Source organism: Myotis brandtii, unplaced genomic scaffold (assembly GCF_000412655.1).
Source record: "Myotis brandtii unplaced genomic scaffold, ASM41265v1 scaffold409, whole genome shotgun sequence".
In the NCBI taxonomy this organism is placed as follows: domain Eukaryota; kingdom Metazoa; phylum Chordata; class Mammalia; order Chiroptera; family Vespertilionidae; genus Myotis; species Myotis brandtii.
In genome coordinates this window covers 1,095,136-1,101,135 of record NW_005365723.1, presented here as the reverse complement: position 1 = coordinate 1,101,135, position 6,000 = coordinate 1,095,136, and the positions used below count along the sequence as shown (strand labels likewise).

The 6,000-nt window shown below is 48.4% G+C and overlaps 1 long non-coding RNA gene across 1 annotated transcript in view; it reads left to right on the top strand.

Moving 5' to 3' along the window:
* The first annotated feature begins 932 nt into the window (after positions 1 to 932).
* The window catches only part of LOC106727334, a 109,248-nt gene continuing 104,180 nt past the window's right edge, over positions 933 to 6,000 (top strand). Inside the window, exons 1-2 of the long non-coding RNA XR_001363500.1 lie at positions 933 to 1,005; positions 1,772 to 1,813. This is a non-coding gene — a long non-coding RNA (uncharacterized LOC106727334). The remainder of the gene's footprint in view (positions 1,006 to 1,771; positions 1,814 to 6,000) is intronic.

Genomic DNA, 6,000 nt, shown 5'->3' with positions numbered 1-6,000 from the left:
TATGCCTCCAACAGGGGATCCAGCCTGTAACCCGGGCATGTGTCCTGACCGGGAATCGAGCCATGATCTCCTGGTTCCTGGGTCGATGCTCAACTGCTGAGGCATATTGGCCGGGCTGAGGAGATTCTGAGGTCAGGGATGTGAAGACCCAGGGGAAGCACATTCTAGAAGAGGGGGTGGGAAACCCAAAGGCCTGAGGTCCCAGGAATACGTAGCTCCTAATTTTTGGAGGACCAGGAGAAAAGGTCCTTGTGTTGATAGCAACGTGAGTGAGGAAGGTCATGATGGAAAGTGAGGTTGGTGTGCTGGGCAGAGAAGACAGTAAGGGGTTTGGTCTGTCCTGGTCAGGAATGGAGATTTCTTTCTAAATGTAACGGGAACCTCCTGACAGGTTGTGTTGTGTTGTATTTAAAAACATAAATAAGCCCGGCCGGTATAATTCAGAGGTTGAGTGTCTACCTATGAACCAAGAGGCCACCAGTTCGATTCCTGGTCAGGGCACATGCCCGGGTTGTGGGCTCGATCCCCAGTAGGGGGCATGCAGGAGGCAGCCCATCAATAATTCTCTCTTGCTTCTTCTCCCTTCTTCTTTGAAATCAATAAAAATGTTTTTAAAAAATTGCTCCAAATTGGTGGAGAAGCGCACCCCTGGGGCCCATATCTTCCGAGTCCCTGTGTCTCTGGCGTCCTCTGAATCTCCCTCAAATGAGCAAAGGGGGATGTCTCACTTGAGAAGGGGGAAGCCACCGTGGCTGATGGGTCTGCACCCCTATGGGAGTAACCCTGCGCATCTCAGGCGTGGGCAGCCCCTTTCACAGAGACAAGCTCCACATCACTCCTGTCCCGCACCGAAAACAGTCAGACATGACGCCAGGCTGTTACCTTAGCAAGACTGACCCAGGCTTCCCTTTCCTTTCCTGGTAAAAGGGTGCTTGAAGATGCGACGGCAGGAGAGGGAAGAGGGCCCGCTTAGGCGTCGGCCATTATCGGCAGGCGTGGGTAAAGGTAAGTCCATGAAGGAGGCGCGGGAGGGATGCCTGTTCACCTTTGAACCATGAGCCCCACCCAGATCCAAACCAGTTTCCTCCCCCTGCCCAAGCACCGCCTGCCCTTCAAACCCAGGCCCTGCCCCCAGCCTGTCACTCGGCTGGGAATGGATACATAGTAATGGGTGGTGATCCCTTCCTTCCAGTGCATATATTTACTCGAAATACAATTTTCCATCGAATGCATTTTATTCACATCGCTGCCTGGTGACGGCACCCGGAATAATATCTTTCCTGATTATTCATTCCCGAAATAATATATCGGTGCCAAACAGCAGCTTTTAAGTGGCTTCCGATTTTTTCCCCCTATACATTGAACTTGTTATTAAGACACAGACAGGCTAATCCCATTATCCCCACTAAAGGGAGACGACAGCCTTCCAGAAGGCTCCTTCAAAAAGCCTCGTTCAGCCTGGCCGGCGTGGCTCAGTGGTGGAGCATCCACCTAGGAACCAGGAGGTCTCCGCTCGATTCCCGGTCAGGGCACATGTCCAGGTTTCGGGCTCGATCTCCAGTCGGGGGGGTGCGGGAGGCAGCTGGTGGATGAATGATTCTCTCTCATCACTGATGTTTCTCTCTCTCTCCCTCTCCCTTCCTCTCTCTGAAATCAATAAAAATGTCTTTTTAAAAAATACAGATGCTGGGGAGTCAATCCAGGAGATAGGACCCCAAGGCGTTGGTGTTGTTTAAAATGACCTGAGTGATTTTAATATTCTGTTCCACAGGGCTGATGACCACTGGCCTGGAAATGGATTGAGTGATAGAGGGTAAGTTCAATAAGGTGGACCTGAGGGACTGATGTAGAAAGGGGGTGGGAAGCTGAGCAGAGCCCCAAGTTCAGCCTTTGCCCAGGTGGCCCGAGTCCCTGATCCAGGTGCCAGGCCAGGGCCCAAGACCTGGACAGAGTCACGAACTGTCCAGAGTTGCCAGGAGGGAGCCCGAGACCAGCAGGATTGGGAATTTGCTTCTTCTCAGTCCCAATGGCCGGCGCGGGGGGGGCGGGGGAGCACCCAGCCTTTCACCAACAAGTACGATGATGGGTGTAGGTTTTGTGTGGATGCTTTTCTTGGCTTGCAGAAGCTGCCTTCCACTCCTAGTCTGTGTAGGGTTTTTGTCTCCTCCTTTGTTTTCTGGGATAGGTGGTTCAGACATAGTATTCTTATTTTGTGTCCTAATGCAGTCTCGCTCTGAGACTGGTCTAGGGGCACCTGAAAAGAATGTATATTTTGCTGCTTTTGGATGAAATGTTTTGTAAATATCAATTAAATTCATCTGATCCCATGGGTCGGTTAAGGCCATTGCTTCCTCGTTGATTTTTTTGTCTGGAAGCTCTATCCATTGAAGTCAGTGGGGTATCAGAGTCACCTACTTAGGACTGTTGCTGCCGATCTCTCCCTTAAAGTCTGCCAAGAGTTTTTTATTGTTGTTTTTCATGTAGGCGCTTCTATAGTGGGTGCATATGTATTTACAAGGGTTATATCCTCTTGTTGGATCGATCGCTTTAGTATTATGTAGTGACCTTATGTTTGATGAACAATTTTTTTTTGCTTTTTCTACATCCATTGATATGACCTTGTGGTTCATCTTCTTTACACTGTAAATAGTGAATTACATTCATAGGTTTCAGAATATTGATCTAGCCTTGCATTCCTGGCATAAACACTACTTGTTTGTGATACATTGTTTGTATATGTTGATCTATTGATTTGCTTGTATTTTATTGACAGGTTTTGTGGGGTTTTTCCGCATGAGGGGTATTGATTCGCATATTTCATTTCTGGCCCTGCCTTTGTTTTTGGTATCACAGTAACACTTGCCTTACAAACTGAGACCTACAATGTTCTCTCTATTTTATGGAATAGATGGTGTAGACATGGTATCCTGTTGTCTTTACATGTTTGGTAGAATTTTCCAGTATCTATCCGAGCCTGGAGATTTCTTTCTTGGAAGGCTTTTAACAACAGATTCAAGTTGTTTAAGAGTCATATAAATATTCACGTTATCTATTTCATCTCGGGTGAGTTTTGGTATTTTATCCCTTTTGAGGAATCGGCCCATTTTGTCTTAGTTGTCAAATTTATGCGCATGCAGTTGATTATAGGTTATGATTTCCTTTTACTGTCTGCAGCGTTGTAGCGATGTCTGCTCTTTCCTTTCAAATTCAGTGGTAATTTTTATCTTTTTTTTTTCTTTGTAAATCTTGCTAGAATTTTCTCCGTTTCATTGATCTTTCAAAGAAACCAGCTTTTGGCTTCATTTATATTCTTTGTTGTTCTTATGTTTTCGATTTCATTTCTTTCTGCTTTTGCCTTTATGACTTTCTCCTTTCTGCTTGCTTGGGTTTAATTGTCTCTTCTTTCTCCGGTTTTGTAATGTGAAAGCTTAGCTTATCGATTGGAGGCCAGTCTTCCTTTTCAGTGTAAGTATCTAGGGCTGTACACTTTCCTGTAAGCATCGCGTTAGGGGAATCCTGCATATTTTGACAATGTAGCCTTTTCAGTTTTGTTCTTTGTAGATTTTCATGTCCTGTTTCCCACAGGCTATTACATTCTAAGCTATGAGGTGCCACAATGGAGTTTGGCACTGTGATTTTGCCAATGTAGATGATATTAGCATTGATGCCTAAAGGCAAGTCTTACTGTGCCATTCACTCCCTTCACGGCTGCTGCTTGAGTGCTTACTGTGGCTCAGGCACTGTTCTACGCACCTCAGATGCAGCCCTGAGCACAGATGGTGAGAATCCCTGCCTCTTGGGAGCTTCCCGCTCAGAGGGAAGATAGATGACAAACAAAGATGCAATTCTATTTTAGATAGTAATACATGATACCAGGAAACTTGTTAAATTCCACCCTTTCCTTCAGTAGGAGTGTTGTGATAGACAGGGAGACCAAGAAAGATTCTGAGGAGAAAGAAAGACCTGAGCCTTAGTAGGTTTTGCTTAGTGATTAGAGCGTCGGCCGGTGGACTAAAGGGTCGCGGGTTCCATTCCGGTCAAAGGCACTCCTCAGTTTCAGGCTTGATCCCCGTTCCAACTGGGGAGCGTGTGAGAGGCAACTAATCACTATGTCTTTCTCACATCAATGTTTCTCTCTCTCTCCCCCACTCCCTTTCACTCTCTCTAAAAATCAATGGGAAAAATATCCTTGGGTGAGGATTGATAAGAAACAAAAAAACAAAATAAAGACCTGAATGAAGTTTGGGGACCACACTTGGTCACGTGGAGAAGAGCCCTCAAGGCAGAGAAAACAGCTGGTGCCCAGGCCCAGGCAGGGTGGGAGAAGGGACACAGTAATAGTGAAGTGAGTGAGAATGAGGTATGGCCCTCGCTGGGGAGTGTGCTTGGGAATCGTTCCGTCCAGCCACCAGCAATGAATTCCCACCCAGCCTCATCCGACTGGGTCTTAATCTCTCCGGGGAGCTCATTAAAAGCTGCCGACTTCCCTCCCTAATGATCCCCACTCACGCAGGAGGTCCCGTGGGAATCTAGTTGTCTGCGTCTCCAGCCGGGGCTGGTGCAGGGGGGTCCTTGGCCCGCACTGGGCGCACCCCAGCTTCTCAGCGCTACGCTGTCACCTGGAATTTCTCAAGGCACCGAGACATGATCACAAGGCTGGGACAACAGGAGCCACGTCATGCAGACAGACAGACGGACAGACAAGCCCATCGCACTTCCCTGCCTCCCGCGAGAAGGCCGAGTCTCACTATTGTGTCAGCTGTCACTGCACCGTCTCCTGGGGGCGGCGAGGCTGAGACTGGAACCACCGTTAGGGCTTTTCATACTCTGGAAGCACTGGCTGTTTGAATCACAGGCTCTTCTTACCTTTTTAAAAATATATTTGTATTGATTTCAGAGAGGAAGGGAGAGGGTGAGAGAGAGAGAAACATCAATGATGAGAGAGAATCACTGATCAGCTGCCTCCTGCACGCATCACACTGGAGATCGAGCCCGCAACCTGTGCACGTGCCCTGACTGGGAATCAAACCCAGGAACCTTCAGTCCGCAGGCCGATGCTGTATCCACTGAGCCACACCAGCTAGGGCCACAGGCTGTTCTTAGATAGAAAAGAATAGGGAAGAGAAATTTAAAAAAAAAGACACGTTAATAAACAGACAAGTTCACATTTTAATTAGCAACCACATAATTAGTAACAAACCCACTTCCGGGCAGGAGCGGGAGCAAACCTCTCCACTCTGTGTCGAGGCTCTGGCCCCTTAACACTGTTTCTCCCTGGGATCCCAGGGGCCTCACTGATGCTGCACCGCCCAGACCTCGGGGACCCACAACAGCTATGTCCTCACTATTAGAGGGAGAATGGAGCCCGTTGCTTGGGGATTAACTTGTCAAACAATTAAGCAGACAGGCTGCCATCGAGGTTTCCGTTTCATAATTGATTTATCACTTGGGAGCGTCTTGAGTCCCAGGGCTCAGCATGGAGGGCTGCCCTGCAGGCTGACACTCTAGGACAGTTGCAGGAGGCTGCGGGGAGGGCAGGAGGCGCCGTGCATTCCCACCCGGCTCAGCCTGGCCTTCAGACACAGTGAGAATTTTTACCTTCCAGCAGCCCTGGCCACACAGTCCCTGCGGGTCCTCAGAGCCTTGCCCAGTCTCGTGTTGTTTGGGGAGGCAGACACCAAGGAGTGTCCACGGAGAACACCTACTGTTCCCGGGCCTCCCTCCTTTAAAAGAACATGTCACACGTTATTATTATTTTTAAATACATACATGTATGTATATGTATATATGTTCCCGGGCCTCCCTCCTTTAAAAGAACATGTCACACATTATTTTTTGAGGAAGGGAGAGGGAGAGAGAGAGAAACATCAATGATGAGAGAGAATCGTTGATCAGCTGCCTCCTGCACGCCCCCTACTGCAGATTGAGCCCACAACCCAGGCAATGTGCCCTGACTGGGAGTTGAACCTCGCTGCCTCCTGCACGCCCCCTACTGCAGAT